Genomic DNA, 27,665 nt, shown 5'->3' on the forward strand with positions numbered 1-27,665 from the left:
CAGAGAGAGTTCAGGGAAATGTAATTATGGAGGACTAGCCAAGTGGCAAAAGGGGGAATGGTTGGGCCTAAGGCTGAAAATAGAGCCCAACACCAGAATATAAGAGGCCTGGTTTGCCATGGCAAGGCTTTCGAACTTTATCTTGAGGGCAGTAGGGAGCTACTAGAAGATTTAAGCACTGGAGTCACTCAAACAGATTTTGGTGTTCGCATTATGCTCCAGTTATCAATTGATTGCCTCTCTGCTCCAAATTCACCCGCACTGCCTCCTCATCAAAAACTTGTCTTTTAGATCGGTCTCCTTCGCTGCCTGGCATAATGTTAAGCTTTATCAGTAGAGGGCGCTGGAGGGATACTCGAGGAGGAAGGGACTTCTCTCCTGGGTTCCACAAGTTCTTCCCACTAGGCTCCAGGAATGAGCAGTTTCCCCAGTGCAAGGATCCGCAGTGCACAGCTTCTCCAGCATCTGCAGCATACAATCTCTTAAATGCCCAATGGCTGTAGTGCACAGCAGTCAGCAGCGCCCAGTGGCTGGCTGCTTCTCCTGGCACCTCTCTTGGGAGGTTTGCAGCAGAGTCGGAGAAGGCAATGGCACCCCACTCCAGTACTCTTGCCTGGAAAATCCCATGGATGGAGGAGCCTGGTGGGCTACAATCCATGGGGTCGCTGAGAGTCAGACACGACTGAGCAACTTCACTTTCACTTTTCACTTTCATGCATTGGAGAAGGAAATGGCAACCCATTCCAGTGTTCTTGCCTGGAGAATCCCAGGGATGGGGGAGCCTGTTGGGCTGCCGTCTATGGGGTTGCACAGAGTCGGCTATGACTGAAGCAAATTAGCAGCAGCAGCAGGGGTCGCAAAGAGTCGGACACGACTGAGCGACTGAACTGAACTGAACTGAACAGCCAGTGTACTGTCACCTTTTCATGGCTTCTTTGGCATCCCAGACAGTGGGTTTCTGGCTGCCTGGCACCTCCACTTCTCTGCCATTAATGAGCTGTGTCGACACCCTCTGTAACACACTCTTAGGAGGTCATCTCTTTCTTAGGTGATCCATCTCAAGGGTAGTGACCGCTTCTTAAATCTGTGATTCCTGTGCTCTTTGGATCTTTATGTCCTGCTAACCAATCTTCCATTACCCCAATCCATTATAGTTAAAAATTTGTTACATTGAACTTTGTTAAATTGTTGTATGATTTCTTTCTCTTTGCTGGACTCTGAAACACACATTGACTGAAAGCTGCTGAGATGCACTGAAGAGAGTGGAGTGAAGTCTTACGCAAGGAGCCTGGTTAGGAGACCATGGCAGCACTTTGGGAAAAACTCTGGAGAGCATCCTTGCCTTGAAAAACAATTGCAACTGGGAGGGACATGAGAGACAGGAGATACAGGACTTGGTAACCACTGGGAGAGATGGATGAGAAGAGAGAAAAGTTTAGGGTGACTCCCTTCAAGCATTGATGACTGGGTAGATGGTGACACCACAGTAGAAATAGTGAACATTGAAGGAAGGACAGGTCAAAGTCCTCTCCCACGTCCCCATCGGACTCTCAGGACTTCCATGCACTTTTCAGTCACAGAGACTTAGGATCATAGCTCCTTAGGGTGGAAAGGAGTCTGAAGACCGATGTTTTCTTTTGGGCACTGTGGATTATTTATTCATATCTGATAAAAAATAATGGGGAAAGATCCATTCTATCTTAACATTCCATTATTCCAGTGCTTTGTGAAGTTCTTTTCCATTCTTAAAGCTCTCATTATGCAAGGCCTTCCTAAATTATCCATCCATCCCAGCCCTGCCTCCTCAAATCTTAAAATTCAACAGATTTCCTCTTATACCTCCCAATGTGAAATGGCAGGCCAACACATACATGCTAAAGAACATAGGTCTTACTGAATATGAAATATACATTTGTTTTTGCAATTTCCCATTTGGTTTTATTGGCATGGGCTAACCAGGGCCTCAAAAATTTAAACAAAAGCCCGCAATTACCTGAATGAAAGGCTTCAGACACCAGAATCTCAGGAGGAGGGTCTATGAACAACTCTTAGAACCAAGGACCAGGAACTGTATGTATTTGTTTGGGTTTGGAATAGATGATGGGTTTTGGACACATGGTTACCCTTGCCTGGACACACTTCTCATCATTTCATAGGTTCTTCAGGTCTGAGTTCAGTTTTTCCTGACCTCTCTCTGTTACCTTATACCCTCTCAGAGCACCCCTTACTCACTTCTCCTTGGCAACACTTGACTAATTTTACATTATTTGTGTGATTTTTTTTTATGAACAACTGCTATTCCCAATAGACTGTAAACTCGAGGGCAGGCACTTTCTGTTCACAATAGAATCCCTGCTGCCAAACCTGGTGCCTGGAATACAGACATTACTCAATATATATGAGGAAAATGAATGAATGATAGCATGAATGAATGATAGCAGTTTATATAAAGTATTAGTCATGTCCTTTGGTCCTCATGGCAACTCCTTCATTTTTGTTGTTCAGTTGCTAAGTCATATCTGACTCTTTGCGACCCCATAGACCACAGCACTCCAGGCTTGCCTCTCCTCCATTATCTCCCAGGGTTTGTTCAAATCCATGTCCATTGAGTTGGCGATGCCATCCAACCATCTCATCCTCTGTTGCCCTCTTCTCCTTCTGCCCTTAATCTTTCCAGCATCAGGGTCTTTTCCAGTAAACTCTTTGCATCAGGTGGCCAAAGAATTGGAGCTTCAGCTTCAGCAACCCTTCCAATGAATATTCAGGGTTGACTTCCTTTAGGATGGACTGGTTTGATCACCTTGCAGTCCAAGGGACTCTCAAGAGTCTTCTCCAGCACCACAATTCGAAGGCATCAATTCTATGGCCTCCAGCCTTCTTTATGGTCCAACTCTCACATCTGTACATAACTACTGGAACAACCATAGCTTTGACTATACAGACCTGTTTTGGACACAGTTTTACTCCCTCCATAGGTATTGTTATATCCATGTTAGAGAAGATAAAGCCGGGGTTTGGATAGTCAATGGGAGGATCTGATTCCAGATTTTGTGTTTCCAAATCACTGCCCCCGTGTAAGAAATCATAAAATGGTAGTTCTGGGTACAAAATACACATATAGTTTGGGTAGAGAGCAATAATCACCCATGGTTACCTTCTCCTAAAGATCGCAGTCCCCTCTTTTGGCTCTGTGAACAGGAAGGGTTCAGAATTCAGGTGGACCCATCGGGCAGGACTCTTCCCTCAGACCTGAGCCACCGTTGGGGTGTTCAGGGTGCTCCCCTCCCTCCACTTCCCCTGGGGGTGGCTACCTGAGGCTTGCTCCCAAGTGGGCTATCCGGCACCGGGCGACACCTGGCGCCTGGCTTCAGGCGGGAGGTGTGGAGAGAGATCCCCCGCCTCGCACCTTCGGCGTGCCGGCGGGCGGAAAGCAGCCGAATGTGAGCGGGGTAGGGCGGCACCTGCCTCAGCCAGGAGCACAGGAGAGGAGCGGTGGGGCCTGGCTTTGTTAGGGCTTCGCCTTCGCCTGGCTACGCCGACGCCCGCTGCGCTGCCTGGCAACCGCGGGGCGGGGTGCTGGCACCACCTCACAGAGCCTCCCCTGCCCCCGCCCGCTCTCGCGCGGCCCCCGCCCCGCCCCCTCTGCCGCTGCCCCTGAGGAGTCTGGGTTCCTCAGGTTTCGCCGGGGCCAGGCTGGGGGACCTAGATCTGCTTAGGAACAGACGGCCTAGCGGTTTAAGGGTGAGGCTGAGGGCTTTGAGAAACCGTGGGGAATGTGTAGCACTTTACAGGCTTTTTTATGTTAGCGGAAGTGGAGGAGTTTTCAGTGCTGTCTTTGGCTTGTGGAAAGAGAGCAGGTGAGGAGAAGCCCTGGGGAACGATTGTCAGAAACAATTCTTGCAGTGACCCCCCCACCCACCCACCCCCACCCCCACCCCCGCCGTTTTCAAACGTCTTAACTCGCTCAATCCTTACAGTCACTCCATGAGGCAAACACCCTTATTATCTTCATTTTCAGAGAAAACAGCACAGAGCAGTCAAGTAACTTGCCCAAGATCACAGCAGGTGATAGGGTTAGGGTTTGTACTTAGATTCAGTGTTCCAGACTTCTCCCTTTTAACCTCTGTAATGATCAGAGAGGGGGATGGAGCTGGTGTGGATAGGAACAGAGCTCGAGGTGCTGAAGGTAACAGGGCAAGAAGGAAAATATTCAGGCTTAGAATGGCCTCAAAGTCTCACAGTGACTCTGGAAGTAGGTATTCGCCTTCATTTTAGGAATAAGCGACAGATTTAAAACGTTGAGTAACTTGCCTATGGTCAGACCACTGGCAGTGAGACCAAATTTGACTTCAGGTCTTGTGATTTTAAGATTTTTCTTTTTTAGGTGCCCAAGGAAGCAAGAAAAGCCTTTTTGCTCTCTACTATAACCCTTGTCTGTCATTTCATACCCATTTTTCAGGTGCCCATTGTGTCATCTAATCTTTCAGACCAGTGCACTGGTTTAAATCAATGAGTTAGTTCATTTAGGGCCTTCAAAGCTTTCTGCAATTGTGAGTGAAAACTGTTGTCTCTCCTTAAAGCAATTTCAAGCATGGATGAGCAAGTGGGGGAGCTGGAGCCTCTGAAGGCTTTCAGAGCCTGCTGTCATCTGTTTGTGAAGGGTCCAGTCTGTTGGCATTTGTCAGGGTCTTACAGGTCCTTGCACACCTGGAGAATTCTAGATGACTTCAGGATGGCCACTTGTCCACAGGAAAGAATAGGAGATAAAGGATACAGAATCACTGGCCATCACCGGCTTTCCTGCTCCCTCTGCGGAGGGACCACCAGATTCTGGTGAAGGCATCTGCTAAGCAGTGTATGCCTTGGGATTGGACAGGGAGGCTGGGGATTTGAGGGCTGTAGGTGCATCTTTCAGGAGAAAAAAAATGCTGTGGTCACTGGGGTCCATTCTGTGTGTGCACAAGAGAAGAAGGTGTGATGTGTCTTTCCTGCTTTCATGCAGGGTAAATGATACAGAAAAGAATTTGACTCTTTGCCGTGTGAGGGCAACAAGAAGGTTGCAGTGTGTAAGCCTTGATTTGGGCTCTCACAGGGACTGAGTCGGCCAGACCTTTGATCTTAGACTTCTCAGCCTCCAGAACTGGGAGTGTTAGGTAGTTAGAATAGGAAAAAGGAGTTCAAACTGGCAGTGGCTAAAAAAACAGACAAAGGGAGGAAGCCCATGAAAAAGAAACAAAGGAAAAGTCCGCAGACCAGAGTGAGAACCTCAGGTGAAACAAACACTCGCCCTTCCTATCAACGAGCCTATGCTCAAGCCTTGAGAGTGTTCTATCCTTTGTTTGTTGTTGTTGTTCAGTCACTCCCTCAGTCATGTCTGATTCTGTGACCCCACGGACTGCAGCACTCCAGGCTTCCCTGTCCTTCACCATCTCCTGGAACTTGCTCACTCATTTCTATTGAGGCAGTGATGCTATTCCACCATCCTCTGTTTACTGAATAAAACTCTAAACTGTAACCAAGCTGTAACACTTGCCCATTGTTTCAAATCTTTGTTGCAGTGAGACTGAACTGAGGAAATTACACACTCTCCCCACAGGATAAATAAATTTCTGTTTTTTAGGCCACCCAGTCTATGGTATATTGTTATAGTAGCCTAACATTCTGCATCCAGTTCCAATATGTGCAGTTTTCCCCTCCACACCACCAAGCAGTTCTCTGACACCATCTACATCTGTAGGGTGTTCTACAGTTTCACTCAATTCTGAGGCTGTCTACCCAGAGATAGCATCAGGTTGCACAGGTAAGAGCTCAGTCCTGTGCAACTTGACTGAACAAGTCAGTCAGTTCAGTCGCTCAGTCGAGTCCAACTCTTTGCAACCCCATGAATCGCAGCATGCCAGGCATCCCTGTCCATCACCAACTCCCAGAGTTCACTCAGACTCACGTCCATTGAGTCAGTGATGCCATCCAGCCATCTCATCCTCTGTCGTCCCCTTCTCCTCCTGCCCCCAATCCCTCCCAGCATCAGTCTTTTCCAATGAGTCAACTCTTCACATGAGGTGGCCAAAGTACTGGAGTTTCAGCTTTAGCATCATTCCTTCCAAAGAAATCCCAGGGCTGATCTCCTTCACAATGGACTGGTTGGATCTCCTTGCAGTCCAAGGGACTCTCAAGAGTCTTCTCCAACGCCACAGTTCAAAAGCATCAATTCTTTGGTGCTCAGCTTTCTTGACAGTCCAACTCTCACATCCATACATGACCATTGGAAAAACCATAGCCTTGACTAGATGGACCTTGGTTGGCAAAGTAATGTCTCTGCCTTTCAATATGCTATCCAGGTTGGTCACAACTTTTCTTCCAAGGAGTAAACGTCTTTTAATTTCATGGCTGAAGTCACCATCTGCAGTGATTTTGGAGCCCCCCAAAATAAAGTCTGACACTGTTTCCACTGTTTCCCCATCTATTTCCCATGAATTGATGGGACTGAATGCCATGATCTTCATTTTCTGAATGTTGAGTTTTAAGCCAACTTTTTCACTCTCCTCTTTCACCTTCATCAAGAGGCTTTTTAGTTCCTCTTCACTTTCTGCCATAAGGGTGGTATCATCTGCATATCTGAGGTTATTGATATTTCTCCTGGCAATCTTGATTCCAGCTTGTGCTTCCTCCAGCCCAGCATTTCTCATGCTGTACTCTGCATATAAGTTAAATAAGCCAGGTGACAATATACAGCCTTAGCGTACTCCTTTTCCTGTTTGGAACCAGTCTGTTGTTCCATGTCCAGTTCTAACTGTTGCTTCCTGACCTGCATACAGGTTTCTCAAGAGGCAGGTCAGGTGGTCTGGTATTCCCATCTCTTTCAGAATTTTCCACAGTTTCTTGTGATCCACACAGTCAAAGGCTTTCGCATAGTCAATAAAGCAGAAATAGATGTTTTTCTGGAACTCTCTTGCTTTTTCGATGATCCAGCAGATGTTGGCAATTTGATCTCTGGTTCCTCTGCCTTTTCTAAAACCAGCTTGAAAATCTGGAAGTTCACGGTTCACGTATTGCTGAAGTCTGGCTTGGAGAATTTTGAGCATTACTTTACTAGCGTGTGAGCTGAATGCAATTGTGCGGTAGTTTGAGCATTCTTTGGCATTGCCTTTCTTTGGGATGTTTGTCTCAAATTCAGGTTGTCACCTGTGCTTCTGACCAACTGTCTATAAATCACAGGACCCACAACCCTCCCCTTGGATTCAATTAATTTGCTAGAGCAGCTCACAGAACTCAAGAAACCAGTTTACTCACTTAATCAGGATCATTACAAAGGATATTAAAGGATATAGATCAACAGTCAGATGAGAGATGCATAGTGTGAGGCCCAGAAGAAAGGGGCTTCTGTCCCTGTGCAGTCTGGTGCCCAGCTCCATGGCATGTGGATGCATTTTGGTTCATCAGCCTGGAAGCTCTCTGAACTCTCTCCTTTGGGGATTTTATGAAGGGTTCATTACATAGGCATGTTTGATAAAATTATTACCCACCACAGGTGAGTGATTCAACCCCTAGCCCCTTTCCCCTCCTCAGGGGTCTGGGGAGTGGGACTGAAATTTCCAATTCTCTAATGACATGTCTAGTTCTTCTGGTAAACAGCCTCCATCCTTTGGTGACTTTCAAAAGTCACTTCATTAACATAACAAAAGTCACCATGGTCATTCTTATCACCTAGGAAATTCTACTTCTTTACAGATTTGAATGATTAAAAGAAAAAATAAAAGAGAACCATTCATCACTGGGGAGGTGAGGCCAACAAGGCACTTCCCTTCTTGACACTCGTGACTGTTGTGGGAGCTTTGACTCTCCTCAGTACCACCCCCAGCCTACATGGCATCTCTGTACATTAGAAAAAGGTGTGTCGGGCTTGTGTCAGGCAGAGTCCTTGGACAAAGGAACAGACAAGTGGGGCAGGAGCTGGACTTCAGCCTATTTTCCACCTCAGAAAACGGCCTGGTTTTCTTGTCTGCGGAGCCTTCTGTTTCTATCCCACGTGTTTCTTCTAAATAGGCACACCATGCCTTCCCACCCCAACATCCCTCCCCCCGCAAAAAGAAAAGAGAACCTTGGTTTTCTCTACTTTTCCTTCTGTCCATAGGAGAGTAGAAGTCTGTCTCTGTGTGGATGACTCAAAGTTATGCCTCTTGTCCTAGTCTCCGCTCTCCACTCAGTGCCGTATCTAAACGATGGTTCCTTTCAAGTAAGTTCACAGAAGACACATCTTGTTCCATAAGATGATCCTCAGGCCTTCCCAGTTCTGTCAGTGGAGACGTCATCCTACCTGCTGTCCAATCTGCACGCCTGGAAGCTACCCACGACCACCCACCCTTGTCCTCACAGCCTACCTGCTTTTCTTTTTCAGGGTCTGTGTCATTTGTCCTTCTCTTGTCTGTCTTACTGTTCTGTATTGATCTAAGCCTTTAGAATCTCCTGTCTATCCCATGTTTCAACAGATTTCTGGTTATAGTCTCTTTCCTTTCTTTTCCCAGTGGTTCTCAATTGGGGGGAAATTTGCTTAGAGGACATTTGGGTTTCCTCAGTGGCTCAGCGATAAGGAATCTGCTGCCAATGCAGGAGCCACAGGAAATGGGGGTTTGATGCCCGAGTCAGGAAGATTCCCTGGAGGGGGGCATGGCTACCCATTCCAGTATTCTTGCCTAGAGAATCCCATGGATAGAGGAGCCTGGTGGGCTACAGTCCATAGGGTCACAAAGAGTCTGACACGACTGAAGGGACTTAGCATGGGTGCAGAGGACATTTGGCCATGTCTGAAGACTTCTGGGTATCTCAACTCAGAGTGAAATGCTGCTGAGGCCAAGGATGCTGCTAAACATCCTACAAGGCACAAAGAATAATCCACCTCAGACGTCATAGTGCTGAGATTGAGTTCTGTATATCTTTACCTCCAAGCTTCCTGAATGTTGCAGCCTGCCTGTTCTCAAGAAAATGCACTTTGCACACATTTCTTGGCTGAAAGATAAATTGTTTCCCATTTCCTGGATGGGCATGTCTTCCTCTGCCCAAGATGCCTTTCCCTTTCCATTACTATGCCAAGAACTCTCTCTCTCTCAAAGCCCATAGTAAGGTGTCCAGCCTGTGCACTGGGTTAGTCTTCATTTGTCACCATGTCCATTCTCCACTTTTGTCTCTCCCAATCTGTGCCCCATGACTGCATCTCCTAGCTCCCTTGTCCTCCAGTTTCTGGTTGAGCCTGTGGACAGCACCAGCAGGCTAGGGATTTATTCCCCAACCCCCATCCTGAGCTTCTGTTCTCAGCTCCTGTGGAGCTTCCCATTTTCCAGGCACCAGCACTTGCTCAATGGGGCTCACTCCTTGCTTTCCCCTACAGGCCAAGAGTGGCACCAGCATTCCCTGCTGCTGGCCCTGTTTGCCACTGTGATTAGTTGGCTTAACTCTGCCCACACTCCAATCATTATTTTCTTAAACTTTCAGTGAAATCCTTTGAGCGTGCCATCTGCTTTCCACTGGATCCTCAATGACATGTTAGTCACTTGAGGATTCGCCTTTCTCTTGGCACAGAACTTAGAGGCAGGGCCATTCCAGTGTCATTCAGCAGGTATGCCCCATACTGCTGTGATGCATTTACATCTAGTATTTCTCATGTTTCCCAAACACATTACAATCCCCTGGGGGCTGACTTATTGAACAATCGTATACACCTTCTTGGCATAGTGCCGAGCTCTATAAATGTTTACCAATGAAAATTACAACAAAATTACAAAATGAAATTTTCAACAAGATGTACTGAAAAGTCACCTCATTTTTTAAACAAGGCGTTTGGAATTAATTTTTTTTTTTTGTATCACAGGTATTTGGGGTGATTTGAGTTCAGTAACTTTTTAAAAATTTTTATTTTATTTGGCTGCATAGGGTCTTAGTTGCAGCATGTGAGATCTAGTTCCCTGATCAAGGATCAAACCTGGACCTCATACATTGAGAGCATGGAGTCTTAGCCGATGGACCACCAGCAAAGTCTCAAGCACAGTAACTTTTCTTTGATGTTTTAAGAAGGACTTGGGCTTTGTGACTTGATGTTGCCTGCTCAACTGCCCTGTTTTGCTTACTTCCTGGTTCCTTATTGTGGTCCGTGTATTTGTGGCTGCTGAATAAGAGCCTCCAAGTAAAACTGGGAGTTTTGCCCTGGCTTCCTCCCTTGAAACCAGTATTCTCTCCTTTCAAAATCCTTTGCTGCATTATTCTGTTGCTGCTCTGCAGGGACCAAATGTTCCACTGGCTCCCTAAGTCTAAAACTCATGCTGCATTGTGCCCAAACATGTGCTTTGTAAATGCCTTTTTGTCCCACAATTCAACTCGAATTTTTATTTAAATATTAATGATGCAAAAATTGGTGTAAGTGCCTCCTTAGGGAATCTTGGGAAAGTACAGGGACGTAATCAAATGGTTTGCAAAGTGTGCTTATTTATTTATAACTCTAATTTGAAAAGAAGAACCAGAGTTATTAAAGGGTATGTTCACATTTTGCAGAAACCTTATCCTAAGGAATAAGGGATAATCATTCTTAAAAAAAAGGGAAAATGCCAAGTCATTTCCTAGAGTTATGGTTTCTTTTTCTTCCTGTGTTGTAATGGTTGTTTGTGTGGGCAATTAAAAGCCCTATTTCTTCTGCTCTCTGCTAAATATGTCTCCATCTGCCTAATTCTGCTGTGGGATTCTCGGTCTAACCTCATCATTCTAGTTACTTGTTATGTGAAATATCCACACCCAAGTATTGTTTCCTTTGTACCAGAAAGATAAAGAAGATGAATAGAGAGGACTGATCAGAAATCTAATCCACAATCCACCTTGATAATTTCATAGTAGGGCCCAGAAAAAATGAAGCTGATATAGGCTGAGCAGGATCACATTATGGCTTTCGTGAATCTCAGGTAAATTTGCTTCTGTGGGCCCTCTTCCACCATTAAAAAAAAAAAAAAAAAGTATGTTTACAACTCTGTTGGTATATGACAGATACAGTAATATATTAAAATATTTTTGTGGACCCCTAAACATTTTTTGGTCCCTAGGTTCTTGTCTCCTGGGCCTAAAGAACTAGTCAGCTCTGTGAGTGAGCAGTGGGACAAGAAAGGAGCTTGATGCCTTATTTCAGCATCTAAAGATACTGAGTTCCAGTCTGTTCTCAGTGATGCCTACATTGGGAGGTTATGAGCCTAAGTAAGGTGAGTGAATGTTCTTCTGAGAGGCTTGTTGGAGAAGGGGTGTGGAGGCTTGGGCACCTGTGGACCACAAGGCTCGGCCACCTCCCAGACCCAGGCTGCTAATCTCTTTACCTTTTCTGTATGAGAGTAATGGTGTTACAGTCTCTACTGTGAGAGGGTCTAGGGTGATTGTCCTACTTTGTAGATAAACAGCCTAAGGCATGGTGACATGAGCCTGGGTGGCTTGCTGTTCTGTAGCTGATTCAGATTCTAGTGTCTTGCTGCTTTCTTGGCAGCACAATGAAGAAACACTTAAAATAATTTTTTCTGACTATAAAAATGATACTGGTTTATTATGAAATTTGGGGGGAAAATAAGTTAAGAGCAGATTAAAACAAAACAAAACTCCTTTAATTCCAACTCCTAGAGCCAACCACTGCCCACTGCCTCATGAAGTTGTATAAACAGCTGAACCCTTCCACTGATGGGACAGGACCAGTCCAGCTCCCAGGACCTGAACCGCAGAGCTGGTTGTTGTTGCTGTTTTTGCCTGTTATCACTGCCAACTATAAAATGGCTGGATTTTACCAAACTTTCCCACCCTCCAAGGCTTATTATCTACAATATTAAATGAAAAAAGCAGATTGCAAACTGTATGTACGGTATGATCTCAATTGCATAGCAACACGCATAACGTTGAGGGAGGCAATAGATAATTATGTCAACAGTGATATTAGGCCACAGAAGCTCCAGTGTGGATGAGGGGCAGCTTTTTGGGAGGATGGCAGCTTTTCAGCACACATAAACCCTCCTCCACAGGCAATTTCCTATGCATAGGATGTTTCCTATGTGATTTCCAGGCAGTTTCCTATGAATAACATTCTGCTGTTTGTACTCCTAGGAGAGGTAGAGGGGGGCAGTGACCCTTCCTGCATAAACCCCAAATCTTCAGGGATATGTGTCCTCCCTCTTCTCCTTTCTCCCATGCCCACCCATGAAGCAGCAATTTCTGCAGGCTCCCATTTGTATTCGAGTCTGGCAGTGGATTTTCCCGACTATCCTCTTGGGAACATGATTCTATTCTCTACATAAAAGCAAGGATACAATTAAAGCTATGCATCAGAGAGCAATCAAGGGAACTGACAACACCATATTGCTGTGAACAGGGTGCCATCGAATGAGGGCAGTTTCAGCGGCAGGCTCTTCCTACTGTTGCCACACTTGCACAAAAGCAACTTCTGGTGCCTCTGTAGACCCTCAGAAATAGAGCCTTCCCTGTAGGCAGGAGTCTGACGCATCCCAGAGAGATGGGGTTCTGCAGACAAAATATTTTGTCTTCTTCACGGTCTGGTCCAGTGTCTTTCAGCGTTTCCTTTAGTTCTAATCTGAATCCTGCCTGCTAGGTTTGCATCCCATACCCATTTTCCTTTATGAAGACAGAAAACATTGGCTTGTGTGTCCCCATCTGATAACCCTCCAGAGCTTGATGCTGAGTTTCTTCTAAAGTGTCTATGTCAAGCCCAGAAAATTAGAATGATACCAGGTTAGGAAACTGGGTCTGAATGGTACATTCAATAATGTAATTCAACAGATAATTTGTTCGAGCACCTACTATGTGCCAAGCATGAGAGAAATAGACAAGGGGACATGGGCTGAACCAGAAGGTATTAGCACGTGCTACCTCAGATGTTGTGTTCAAAGACTCCAAGTCCTCTCTCAGTTTTTAAAGTGAGTTTTGAAGGCAGTTAGACTTGGGTTGAATCCACTTACTCTTTCTGTTATCAAGACCAAGTTGCTCACCTACTTGAGTCTTGGTTTTATTACCCCCAAATGGGGATAATAGTACCTATTTCAGAGGTTGTAGAATAAAAGAAATCATTTAAGCAAGGTACAGGTCCTGATAGTGGAAGTTGCTCTGTAAATGTTGCTCCTTCATTCAGGTTTATAATGATTTGGAGACATTAGCAATATTGGATGTAATACGAAATTGGTTTTTATTTTTAAAATGTGAATTCTAATATGTATTGTTCACCTTGTGGATCATATAATTCCAAATTGACTTCCTATAAACTCAGTGATCATCTGTTATTAATGTGCCAGCATTCATTCACTCAACAAGCATTTCTTAAGTATCTTTTATAGTGTAGCCAGTGTATGCTAGGGGAATAAAAACATCTTTAATGTAAGCTTGGTGCTTACATGATCAAGAAGGGGAATCTGCTAGGAAGAAAATCCTGTATGGAAGGAGTTTCCAGGAGAGCAAAAGATGGGGCTCTGAGACACACAGATGCCAGTAGAGATACTTCTCCAGGGCTGGCAGCAACAGTCCTAGCAAATGCCTGCCTACAGAGGATTCTGGGAGGCTGGACTTGCCGCTCATTCTTGAATTGCATTTATTCTGGGAACCAAGCAGAGTGCTGTGTCAATCTGCTAAGAAGGAGGCAGAGTTAAATATAGGATATGTGCTGAAAATAGGAAATAAGAAAGATGAAAGATGGCATTTAGGGTTTTCACGGTGCGCCCCCACCCCTTGAGCAGAGGGAGGGAAGCCATCTATTTTGGTGGGGGCAAGAAATTCAGGGGCCATTATTTTAACAGAAATGGAAGGGAGAGAGGGAATGGGAAATAGAAATTGGTGAAAAGTGGAGAGCTGGGAAGAAATGAGTGAGAGGTGAACAGAGCAGTGGGAAGGTAAGCTGCTCCCTCCTCTCCTCCTCCCCCAGGCAGATGAGATGAAATCAAAGAGAAAAACCTATGTGAAGACTTACCCAGCTGGAGAGAAACTTGAAATAGCAAGATAATCACACATGGCCAGAAAGGGGGATTGGGTAGGAAAATAATCAAAAAGCTTAAGCCATAAAAGTGGATTTAGGTGGAAAGGCTGGTATGAGATAAAAAACCAGATTTGGTCACTAGCATTTCCTGGTAGCACAATTTACCCTTTTTCCTAAAGCCCACCTTGACACTCAGCCCTCAAGGTGAATATCTTCAAAAGCATTAGTGAATCAATAATGTGGTGTCCTCCCATCAGGAATGGGCAAGGGTGTTCTAGCTGTGTTGAAGGATGCTGTAGTGGAAAAAATTCTTGGAGTTGGGTTCTCATTCCAGCATTGTCATCAACTGGCCATATGACCTCAAACAGGTCACCAGACCTCTGTGACTAGGTTTGGATATAGACTCTGTCATGAACTGCCTCTCCAGTCTCGATCTATTTATTTCCCTTTGACAGACTTCCTTTTCTTTATCCATACAGATATTATACTATGTCTTAGAAGCTGCTGCCAAGGGTAAAATTCTGTATTTTAATATTTGGACGAATGCTGAGGGTGGATCACAAGAGAGTCTTTAGCAATTACCCACCCAGAGTAAGGTGAGAAGCGGGCCTAGAGAGAAGATACAATGAAGGCTCCTCAAGGAGGCCTGGGAGAAACAACAGCACTCTGCCAAGAGGATGAGATGGACCCAGCTATCTTGCGAACGGAAGGAATGGAACTGCAGGTATGGATCTGCTTCTTTTCCCCAAAGTGATCTCTTTCTGAGGTCAAAAAAAAAAAAAAAAGATTTGGAAAAATTGTAGGTCAGAGGACATCCAAGTGCATCAATGTTGAGAAGTGTTCCCTAAAGTCCTGTTGCCAAGCTCAGAAATCAGGAGTAGCCATGTGGTACATATAGGAACATGCTGTATTCTTTCACCTAACAAATTACAGTATCAATTCCCTTGATGCCATCATATGTCCTCTCACTGGTCCCTGAACTGTTTCACTGTCACTAGTCAGAGGTCCCTATCAAGATGATCTAAGTTATCTGTAGAGATTCTGTTGCTTCCTGCCCATCTCTCCCCATGGCCCCAAAGGAGGTAATATGCAAAAGCTCAATCCTATTCAATGGATAACTTTGAGTCTTAATCAGCCTTTATTCCCTTGTCTAGGGAATCTTTAAATAGCTCAAATCTTTTAAAATTCTGACAATAGGTATGAATTCAGGTACTGGGTCACTAGGTCACTGTCTGGAATGGAGGGTGGCATGTCAGCCTTGGGTATTGGAAGTCCTGGTCTAGGAGACAAGTAACTCACTCTTATATCAAGAGTTGTAAATAGTATGTTCCATATTTGGGGATAAATTTGAGTCTTGGTCAGAAATCTGGGTGGGAAACCAAAGCTGTTACCAATAGGCACAGTGTCCCCTCTGCCATAGGTGTTTTGTCATTGACAAAGTGTGATGTTTTAGCAAATTGAATGGCTACCACAACCTCTTGCCTTACGGCAAACCCTGCATAGGGATAGACTGGTGGCAAAGTCAACCTGAGCTTTATCTGAGTTAGGGCTATGCTCCTTCAACTGCCAACCTGGACAGGCAGCATCAGCACTGCCTGAGAAGGAGCTTGTCAAAGAGCAGAGTCTCAGGCCTCATGTCAGACCTACTGGATCATAACTGCATTTGACAAGATTCCCATGTGATCTGTATGCTCATTAGAGGTTAAGAAGCCCTGGGTTAGGGTTCTCCTTTAAAAAAGAATACAAACGTCTCTTTTAGCAGGTTACCATAGGCCAGTCATTTACCATGTAATGAGAATGGTTTAAGCAAATTACTTCTTATTTATCTCTTTGCTAACATAAGCCAGATGGGAATTTTGTTTGAAAGGGAGGAAGAAATCATCAAATTTCCAATCCTTGACCCCTATTCCAGCCTCAGCTCTACCACAGGGATCTGGCATATAGTAGGACTCAACACACTTTTGTTTTGCTTTTTTGCTGTTTAGCTGAGTAACTGACTTACAATAACAAAGGATATGTAGTTGTATGGGTACCGGGATTTGCTATATGCTCAGGTGTGGTAGGCAGAATAATGGATCCCAAAATGTCCACACGGAGCCCGTGAATCCCTAAAACCTGTGAATGTGTTAACTTACGTGATATTGAGGGATTGGTCACACAACTTTAAGACAGGCAGATATTTCTGGAGTATCCAGGTGGACTTCATGTAATCACAATGATTCTGAAAAGTGAAAGAGGCTGGCAGAAGAGAAGGTCAGGGTTGGAGAAGGACATGTAAGAAAAACTAGGCCTGCCCTTACTGGAGGTGGAGGAAGAGGGCCATGAGTCAAGGAATGGGGGTGATTCCTACACACTGGAAAAGTCAAGTGAACGAGTTTTCCTTAGAGCCTCCAGAAAGGAACGCAGCCCTGACGACACTGATTTTTGCCCAGTGAGACCTGTGGTTGACTTCTTACCTACAGAGCTGTGCAACAATAATTCATGTTGTTTTAAGCCACTAAAATTGTGCAACGTACAGCATCAATAGGAAACGAATACACCATACCAGGGAACAGTTAGTTCATTCATTTTTAATGTGAATGGCAAAATCTATCCATCTATCTATCTACCTACCTGTCTGTCTATCATCCATCTACCTATTATCTATCTATCTATCTCTATTTTTTTCTTTCTTATATCCTTTGGGGTTCAAGTGTACATGCTTGAGTTGATCCCATCCTCAGTTCATGGAATATCATCATCTGTCCATGGAATGGCCCTCTTTCTTTTCAAGAAAAAAATCAATTTTAATGTGTTTTCCCTTCACCCACCATTCCCAATCTCCCTGCCCTCCTCCCATAGGCCTCTACTCTAATATATTTAATATAGTCCTTCCAATACATCTGACACATGTTTATTTAGATATATGAGCAACTTTAACAAAAATACACAAGGCTGTTTTATGTGGGTGTGTAATACATAAATGAATTGGGCTATAAATCTTATTTTTATTTTTTTCTCTCAACTCTGTTCTTGAGATCAATCCAGGTTTCTGTATATCTGGTTCATTATGCTTCTGTATGCATACACCACTTTTACTTGTCCATGCATTAGAGATGGACATCTAGGTGGTCCCAACACCGAGGCAATGAACTTCCTTAGACACATCTCCTTGTGTTCCCTAGGAGGAATTTCCCTCCAGGTATACACAGTAGCGGGCTTGGTAGATTTTGCTGCTAAGCTGCTGCTAAGTCACTTCAGTCGTGTCCGACTCTGTGCGGCCCCATAGACGGCAGCCCACCAGGCTCCCCCGTCCCTGGGATTCTCCAGGCAAGAACACTGGAGTGGGTTGCCATTTCCTTCTCCAATGCATGAAAGTGAAAAATGAAAGTGAAGTCGCTCAGTCGGGTCCAACTCTTAGCGACCCCATGGACTGCAGCCTACCAGGCTCCTCCATCCATGGGATTCTCCAGGTAAGAGTACTGGAGTGGGGTGCCATTGCCTTCTCCCTTGGTAGATTTTAAAGTACTCAATTCTACTTCAGAATGGCTATACCAGCTGTGGATGAGGGTCTGATTTCCCCACCTCCTTGCCAATGCTTAGTAATATCTGACTCAAAACGTATATACAGCTATGGGCAACAGCTAACTGTGAAAGGAAGTAGAGATGATTTAGTGGAAATCATGCTATGAATGAAGAATGTTTGGGAATATATAGAAAATAATTCTTGGAGGAAGAGAGTCTTAGAAGAAGAGATCAACATGGCTGGAAAGAGAAAAGCCTTCCAGCCAGGAAAGATGTGTGCAGGGCTCACAGGGGTTCGGACTGATCACTGTTGAGTGATCCTTAAGGGCAGAGATGATCTCTCTTCCTCTGACTATAGTTATCTGGCACTCAGTCCATCCCCTTCCCACCCAAGGAAAAAGATCTCTGAATTTCCCTGGGGATATGACAGACTCTCAGCTTCCAACTCCCCTCTCTTCCTTAACTCTCTCTTTGCTACTTTGGAAATTTACACAGTTTAATGAATTTTGACAGATGCATACCCTTGGGAAACCATGTGCACAATCAAACTATAGCACATGTCCGTGCTTGCATGCGTGCATGCTAAGTCGCTTCAGTCCTGTCTGACTCTTTTTGGGACCCCATGGACTGTAGCCCACCAGGCTCCTCTGTCCATGGGATTTCCCAAGCAAGAATACTGGAGTGGCTTGCCACGCCTTCCTCCAGCGGATCTTCCTGATCCAGGGGTCAAACCCGTGTCTCTTGTGTCTCCTGCACTGGCAGGCAGGTTCTTTACCACTAGCACCACCTGGGAAGCCCAGGACATGTCCAGGCTCCCCTAAAAGTTTCCTTAGACGTATCTGCAAAACATCATTCCCTGTGTCCCTAGCCCCACGGAACCACTGATCTCTTTTCTGTCACTGTATGGAAGTTTACATTTTCCAAAATTCTGTATAAATAGTTTTATAATATATTCTCTTTAGTGTCTGGCTTTTTTCATTATGATTATTTATTTTGAGATTGATCCATCTTATTGGCATATCAAAATTTTTACTTTTTAAATTGCTGAATAGTATTCCATTGTATGAGTACATGACATTTTATCTGTTTCCTTGTTGAGAGACATTTAAGTTGCTTTCTCTTTGGGACTATTATGATTAAAGCTGCTATGAATATTCATGTACAAATTTCCATGTTTGCTTTAATTCTCTTGGATAAATAGGAGTTCAATGATTTGACTAAATGACAGGTGTATGTTTAACATTTTAAAAAATTGCTACATTCTTTTTCAAAGTGACTGTACTATTTTATATCCCCAGTAGTATTATAGAAGAGTTCCAGTTAATCCATATCCTTGTCAATGGTTGATATGGTCAGTCTTTTTAAATTTGTTCCTATTCTAAAGAGTGTGTAATGGTATACCATGATTTTAATTACCGACAATTAATGATGTGGAGCATTTTTATGTGCTTATTGGCCATTCATAACTTTCTCTCATGAAATGCTGCTTCAGTTTTTGACCATTTTAAAATTTCATTCTTTGTATTTTTATTATTGATTTGTACATGTTTATATATTCTGAGTATAAGTCATTTGCTATATATGTGTGCTACAAATATTTTTCCCATTCTGTGGCATAACTTTTCATTTTTAAAAACAGTATCAGTTTAAAAACAGTTTAAAGACAGCTCAAAGAGCAGCATGTAAAATTCTTAATTAACCCCAATCTATTAACTTTTAATTTTATCTTTTGTGTATACTAAGAAATCTTTTCATACCCTGAGATTGCAAAGTTTTTCTCCTGTGTTTTCTTTTAGAAATTGTATGGTTTAGGATTTTATATCTTTGTGCATAATCTTCCTCTTCTGATCGCTCAGATCCTTGGGTCCACGGCTCTTTCCTGGAAGGGTCAGTAGCATCTCTTTGTATCTATAAGGGGAATAAACCTGAAGACCTAGCTGGCATCCTTTATATATAATGTATTCTTGCCCAAAGTGAATCTAATATATAATGAAAAGGACCTAGCTGGAGTCCATTATATATGATGCTGTGTACTTCATGATGTATCTCAGAAGGAGATATGTAATATCAGATTATTTGACTAGTGGTGATGCTAAATTTGATCATGTGGTTAAAATGGTAACTTTCAGATATATGTTTTTCCTTTGCAGCTACAAATCATTTGTGAGATGATACTATTTACCAGTATACTTTTTCATTTCTTTTCCCTTTTTTTGTTTTGGTTGCTTCATGCAGCATGTGGGATCTTAGCTCCCCAACCAGGGATCCAACCCATGGCTCTGCAATGGGAATGTGGAATCTTAACCACTGGGCCACCAGGGAAGTCACCAGAATACTTTTAAAATTATCATTAAACCTTCTTAGCCCTCTTAGAGAAGCCAACATCTACAGATAAACAGTAAGGATAATCATCAAAGAGTCAAATCTTGAATCCATAACTCTCCTAGGGAGGGCAGTTCAGCTAACTCTTGGCCATTTTAGCCCTTGACCTCTTCATGTCTGCAACAGGAAGAAAGCACTCCATGCTTTACCTTCCCTGTCCTCCTTCCTCATGGCCGTTTAAATAACCTGTAGTTCTCAAATGAGCCAGTCGTTTCCATTGTAACTGTCCCTAAAGCTTACCCAGCTCTCCTTTCCCATCTTGTTACTGGCAATAACCCTTTACTCCAGTGTTTTGGAGACTTAACAGGGGAGTCTCTCATGCACTCGAGAACCTCTCTCTTTTGTTTTCATCTCTGTCGCCACTTCTTTCTTTCTGTGACCACACTGGTCTATGCCAATGTCTCAGGGCTCCCAGACCTACAAACTTCCATGGTGCCAAAGATGCCCCATGCTTCCAGTCTTCCCAGGTTAAAGTCCTGCTGGTGAGGACTGCTATGTAAGGTGGAGAAGACCATGTGGGTAGGGCACTTTTCCCTGGATGCCAAGGTAGCACCTCTGTTTGTGTTCCTCTGCCTCACAGCATTGATTGTGAAATCATATCCTTCAGTTTCTGCTTCAGTCTCTAGAACTAGGATCGTCATAAATATCCAGGATAGACACCTTGCTTTCTTCTGATCTCCCTGTTTCTCCAGGTGCCTGAGGAAAAACACCTTCCCTCTTCCTTTAGCCAAATCAGCTCCTGGCACTCCTGCCCACTTTTCTTCAGAGGAATGTGAAATTCATTTAGGCTCCAGATGGGACAGCTAGTCATATTATACATTACAGTAGCTAAGTAGGAGAGAACCACTCAGTGAAATTTCTAAATTTTCTTCTGTATGCTTGTGTGGCCATGAGCCCATATAGTTGATGATATAATCAAGAATATATAATGTATTCTTGCCCAAAGTGAATCTAATCAAACTTTCAGGCCAGCACTATTCAACAGAAGTATAATATGAGTTACACGTAGTTTTAACTTTTCTAGTAGCCACCAACGGGCAACAAAATAAAAAAAAATAAATTGGACTATAGCCTAATTAAAACGTATATGTATCAAAGGATACAACCAACAGAATGAAAAGGCAACCACAGGATTGGAGAAAATATTTGCAAATCATATATCTGATAAGGGATTGATATACAGAATATATAAAGAACTACAACTCAAAAACAACAAAAATATAACTAGACTAAAAGTGGACAAAGAACTTGAAAATATATTTTTCAAAAAAGATACACAACTGATTGATAATCACTGATGGATACACCACTAATCATTAGGGAAATGCATATCAAGACTTCAATGACCTCAGTACAAAATGTTTTTGGTGTTTAAAAAAAAAAAACAACTTCAATGAGATCATACTGATTGCAATGACTATTATTTTAAAAAATGGGAAATAAAACGTGTTGGTAAGGATGTGTAGAAGTTGAAACTATTGAAATTGAAACTATTGCTGATGAGAATGTAAATGGTGCAACCTCTGTAGAAAACAATATGGTAAATCCACAAAAAATAAATAGAATTACCATAGGATCCAGCACTTTCACATCTGGATATATACCCCAAAGAATTGAAAGCAGGGACTTGAACACTTTTTGTGTATTCAATATTCATAGCAGCAGTAGTTAATACACTGCTGTCAAAAGGTAAAAGAAACTCAAGTGGACATCAATGGATGAATGAATAAACAAAATGTGATATATATGTTAAATGGAATTTTATTCATCTTTGAAAAGGAAGGAAATTCTTACATGTGCTACATTGTGGATGGACCTTGAAGACATTATGGTAAGTGAAATAAACCGGACACAAAAGGACAAATATTGTATGATTCCACCTACATATGGTACCTAGAATAGTCAAAGTGTGTAGAGACAGAGCAGAATGATGGTTGCCAGGAGCTCAGGAGAGGAGGAATGAAGGGTTGTTGCCCAAAGGGAACAGTTCTGCTTTGGGAAAATGGATGGTGGTGATAGTTGCACAAAAATGTAAAGGTACTTAATGCCACTGAAAGGTACAATTAACAGTATTAAAATGGTAACTCTGATGGATGTTTTACCACAATAACAATACAACAGATGACATTCTTGCAACAATTGGGCTATTTGATATTATGGAATTATTATTAATTTTCTTAGGTATACTGATGGTTATATAGGACAATGTCCATATTCTTAGGAGATGAATTCTGACATATGTGGAGGATAAAGTTTCATGATACCTATGACTTATTTTCAAATGGTTCAAAACAAGAAAAAAAAAAAAAAAAACAGACACGACTGAAGCGACTTAGCAGCAGCAGCAGCAGCATACCATACATATAGATAAAGCAAATGTGGCAAAACTTTAACAGCTGGTGAGTTGCTGCTGCTGCTGCTGCTGCTGCTAAGTCACTTCAGTCGTGTCCAACCCTGTGCGACCCGATAGACGGCAACCCACCAGGCTCCCCCCGTCCCTGGGATTCTCCAGGCAAGAGTACTGGAGTGGGGTGCCATTGCCTTCCCGGACTAAATACCATTATAGGTTGACAAAACACAAATTTATTGCTCAGGCAATAAACTGACAGTTTCAGCTCAGTTCAGTTCAATCACTCAGTCACGTCCAACTCTTCGCGACCCTATGGACTGCGGCCTACCAGGCTCCTCCGTCCATGGGAAGGCATGAAGTGCCTTCCGTCCCTCCGTCCAGGCAAGAGTACTGAAGTGGGGTGCTTGTTGCCTTCTCCGGTTGGTGAGTTAGGAGGAATATATATGGGCCCGGTACTCACTGTTTTATTCTGATAATTTTTCCTGTACATTTGAAAACATTCCCAGTAAACACGGAGGTGGAGGGGGAAGGTGGCCAGGAACCCTCAGGAAATGGCCAAATCCTGTTCCCCAAACAAGGCATGTAGTCTTCTTTCTCTTCTCCATAAAGTTCTTCAGGACAATATGCTCACTGGTAGCAGTGACAAGGGAGCTTGTGTCTGAAAGCTAAATTCTCCTCTCTCTGTTAGGAGGCCCAGAGCACAAGACAGAGGCCAGAGGCTGACCTATGCCGCTCCTTCTCCTAAGCACAAACCCTAGTCTGGAAATCCTCTTCATGGGACAAAACCCCAAATAGATGAATATACTGCAGCAGGTGTGGGAGAAGACAACTGCAAGCCACATGAACTTTTTAGCGACACGAAGGGAAGAGGAGACCTGAAGTAGCAGAGAGCAGCCGCCGTCTTCTACTAGGCTGCTCCCACTCAGCGTGCTAAGATTTCTCCGTCACACTGGCATGATTTCTTCTTGAGCTATAGAGGTGAGGGGCACGGGAGAAGTAAAAATAGCTTGAGTTCCTTCTCTTCTCAGGAGTAAAGGATAGATGGGTGGAGGTTCTTGGTCTGTATCTGAAAGCCACTCTTCCATCCTGTATCATGAATGGTGTATAGGCCACTGTTTTCAGAGAAGTTGTGAAAAGAAGTTCCAGCTTGGAGAGGTCAGAATAGGGCAAGGCGGTATTTTCATTGCTTCCCCTGAAAGCTGTATCCAGCAACAAAGACTTGAGCCAGGAGAGGAGGCACGTAGAGCTAAAATGCTTAGGAACTTGAGTGAAAATTATAGGCGCCAAGGATTACTTTTATTAAGGGTCAAGGAATCATACGATGTAATGTTAGTAAAGGAAGTACAACTTTTGTGGCGGAATCTCTACCTTGTCCATTCTAAAATGCTACCTTTACTTCTCTTTAACTTATGCTCCATAACCTGACAAAACAGAGGTTCAAACCATAGATATAGTCAGGTTTTATAATCTGGAATACTGTGAAGACAAAGTAACCGAGTTCTCTTTGGTACAAATTACTGACATTGCTCCCAATTTAGCCACATATGTAAATGTTTTTAATAGGGATGAACTCGGGGAAGGAATAAGGTAGGCAGGTAAGATTTGGGGAAAAGGGAACAGAGGGTAATAATCCCTTGAAACAGAACAGGGAACCTCTGACTTTCAACTTAACTGGATGTTGAATGATGGTCTTGAGTTGAACCATCATAAGCTGAGTCACAGACAACTTTGCTTGCAGATTCTCCTAAACTCTGGTCTTTCGCCCACTTCCTGAAACACTCAAACATCCTTGGCTCACAGTGCAAACTTCTCCCTCTGCTGCCGTACTGAAACTTCTCTTAAATGTTAGAAAAACACGAAGGCTTTAGCTGAAATAGTTGCTGGTTTCAGAGGTACATTGGCTGGCTTCATCGGATCGGGCATTAGCTCATCCTATGTTCCTATCACCACTATCACAGAGACCTAGCATTGGGTGTGAGAGTGAGGCAGTTGTAAACAGGTACTTTAATAGACTCTGTCCCCCTGGATTCCCACACACAACTCTAGGGGAATGTGGCTTCTCCTTACCTTCAGCTGTTGAGAATCACTGCTTGTGATGAGAACTATTACTGATGTGGAGCCAGAAAGAAGTCCAATAGCCACTGTCTCAGGAAGAAGAGGAGAGCTGGTCACCTGCTTCTTTGTCTCAGTTATCTTCTTGGCCTCTGGCTATACACTTAAGGTCATGTTCAGCCCACCTCGCACCTCAAAAATACCCGAAACAGCTGTTCAGGAAGTAGGGGTACATTTAACTTTCTTCCAACTTGATTTTCCCATCTGAAAATACAAAGCAAGTATGAGACACGGTGAGGCATACCCATATCTCTCAGGTTTTATCATTTTCAGTGGGCTCCACACATCTTCCAACTGCCAGTATCTACAAGCTGGTGCTTGAAGACTTTATCTGAAGCTCTGGAAGCTCACTAGGTCCAAGATAACATGGCAGCTCAGCAGTTCTAGAAATTTAACCACCCTGTCCCACAGCCCCGAGCTTCCTTCAACCAATGAATGATGGGAGATTATGTGTAAATATCCCAGTAACCTCATGCCTTGGGTGGGATAATTCTGAAGTGTGTGTTTTACACTGTTTCCCTGTAGGCTTAAGCTATAGCTGTCCACTGTGTAGTTGGCTTAATAATTCACTTTTTATTGGCTGTCTTCCCTTTCCTGACTCACTTCCTCACTCTCTTGCTGGTATTTCCTTGGATCAATTCCCAAATAAACTACTTGCTCTCAAATACTTATTTCAAGGTTGATTTCTGAGGGACCCCAAACAAAGAGGATTTTCTAGTGTAAGTTAGCATCATTATACATACATTACTGAAAAGCCACTAAATGAGAGAGACACCCCCTCCTCTTATTCCTCTGTTTTTATCTGAGGCATTGGGGCTTGAACCCAGAGATTTGTGAGGTGTGCTATATGGAGCCTCCCCTATGAACAGCCTGGTGTTGTAACAACATGTTTACAGACGTTGGGGGTCTCCTCACTGTGTGTGAGTGTTTGATGAAGGAACATGGGTCACAGTGGAGAGAGAGTGGTCAGAAGCTGGGCTGATGGTGAGTGAGAGAAGCTATGGTTTTCAAGAGTGGTACCCCCTACACTGTGTTCCCTGTTGTTCTGGGAGATGTTTAATAAATGGAAACCCCAAAATAAAGTTCCTTTGGTCAAATGCTCGGAAACTGCTGGATCAAGCAGAGGCTGTGTTATGGTAAGACTTCTTAGGATCTTTAAGACAAAGTACATTGTGATTTCCTGAGGGAAGTATTATGTATATGGTGTTTTCCAAATCTCTCTGGCCATAGACTTTTAGAAGAACCAAACTATTTTCCCAAACTGTCTTCAGTGTCAATACCCCATTGAAGATAGATGGGAAAGTGATGATAGAGAGATACGTATTTTCCCTCTCTCGCGCCTTTCAATCATGAGTGCTTTGAAATGAATTCTGGCCTCCATCTGAGTGACTGAAATGTCTGTTTTCTGTTGTCTGTGAAGCTAGGGGTTGAAGAGGGGCTGTTCCTCCATATTATATTTAAGGTGCCATAATCATTATAAGATACCCCTTGTCCAAGGTCAGGAGCAATGGCTGTGCTTTGCTGGAGCAGCCGTAAAGAGATACCCCATGCCCAAGGTAAGAGAAACCCGAGTAAGACGGTAGGTGTTGCAAGAAGGCATCAGAGGGAAAACACACTGAAACCATACTCACAGAAAACTAGTCAATCTAATCACACTAGGACCACAGCCTTGTCTAACTCAGTGAAACTAAGCCATGCCCGTGGGGCAACCCAAGATGGGCGGGTCATGGTGGAGAGATCTGACAGAATGTGGTCCACTGGAGAAGGGAATGGCAAACCACTTCAGTATTCTTGCCTTGAGAACCCCATGAACAGTATGAAAAGGCAAAAAGATAGGACACTGAAAGAGAAACTCCCCAGGTCAGTAGGTGCCCAATATGCTACTGGAGATCAGTGGAGAAATAACTCCAGAAAGAATGAAGGGATGGAGCCAAAGCAAAAAGAATACCCAGCTGTGGATGTGACTGGTGATAGAAGCAAGGTCCGATGCTGTAAAGAGCAATATTGCATAGGAACCTGGAATGTCAGGTCCATGAATCAAGGCAAATTGGAAGTGGTCAAACAAGAGATGGCGAGAGTGAATGTTGACATTCTAGGAATCAGCGAACTGAAATGGACTGGAATGGGTGAATTTAACTCAGATGACCATTATATCTACTACTGCGGGCAGGAATCCCTCAGAAGAAATGGAGTAGCCATCATGGTCAACAAAAGAGTCCGAAATGCAGTACTTGGGTGCAATCTTAAAAATGACAGAATGATCTCTGTTAGTTTCCAAGGCAAACCATTCAATATCACAGTAATCCAAGTCTATGCCCCAACCAGTAACACTGAAGAAACAGAAGTTGAATGGTTCTATGAAGACCTACAAGACCTTTTAGAACTAACACCCAAAAAAGATGTCCTTTTCATTATAGGGGACTGGAATGCAAAAGTAGAAAGTCAAGAAACACCTGGAGTAACAGGCAAATTTGGCCTTGGAATATGGAATGAAGCAGGGCAAAGACTAATAGAGTTTTGCCAAGAAAGTGCACTGGTCATAGCAAACACCCTCTTCCAACAACACAAGAGAAGACTCTACACATGGACATCACCAGATGGTCAACACCGAAATCAGATTGATTATATTCTTTGCAACCAAAGATGGAGAAGCTCTATACAGTCAGCAAAAACAAGACCAGGAGCTGACTGTGGCTCAGACCATGAACTCCTTATTGCCAAATTCAGGCTGAAATTGAAGAAAGTAAGGAAAACCACTAGACCATTTAGGTATGACCTAAATCAAATCCCTTATGATTATACAGTGGAAGTGAGAAATAGATTTAAGGGCCTAGATCTGATAGATAGAGTGCCTGATGAACTATGGAATGAGGTTCGTGACATTGTACAGGAGACAGGGATCAAGACCATTCCCATGGAAATGAAATGCAAAAAAGCAAAATGGCTGTCTGGGGAGGCCTTACAAATAGCTGTGAAAAGAAGGGAAGTGAAAAGCAAAGGAGAAAAGGAAAGATATAAACATCTGAATGCAGAGTTCCAAAGAATAGCAAGAAGAGATAAGAAAGCCTTCCTCAGTGATCAATGCAAAGAAATAGAGGAAAACAACAGAATGGGAAAGACTAGAGATCTCTTCAAGAAAATTAGAGATACCAAAGGAACATTTCATGCAAAGATGGGCTCGATAAAGGACAGAAATGGTATGGACCTAACAGAAGCAGAAGATATTAAGAAGAGGTGGCAAGAATACACAGAAGAACTGTACAAAAAAGATCTTCACGACCCAGATAATCACAATGATGTGATCACTGACCTAGAGCCAGACATCCTGGAATG

At 43.4% G+C, this 27,665-nt stretch overlaps 1 protein-coding gene across 2 annotated transcripts in view; it reads right to left on the reverse strand.

Annotated features, from left to right (window-relative positions):
- The window catches only part of ROPN1 (rhophilin associated tail protein 1), a 36,708-nt gene extending 33,176 nt beyond the window's left edge, over positions 1 to 3,532 (reverse strand). Inside the window, exon 1 of one of the 2 annotated variants that reach the window (XM_014477462.2) lies at positions 3,155 to 3,174. The gene's annotated coding sequence lies outside the window, so the exon portion shown is untranslated. Of the gene's footprint in view, positions 1 to 3,154; positions 3,175 to 3,311 lie in introns of those variants that run through there. The other variant, XM_005893402.2, reaches the window with a different exon arrangement.
- Positions 3,533 to 27,665: the final 24,133 nt, after the last annotated feature.

Source organism: Bos mutus, chromosome 1 (genome assembly GCF_027580195.1).
Source record: "Bos mutus isolate GX-2022 chromosome 1, NWIPB_WYAK_1.1, whole genome shotgun sequence".
NCBI classification, from domain to species: domain Eukaryota; kingdom Metazoa; phylum Chordata; class Mammalia; order Artiodactyla; family Bovidae; genus Bos; species Bos mutus.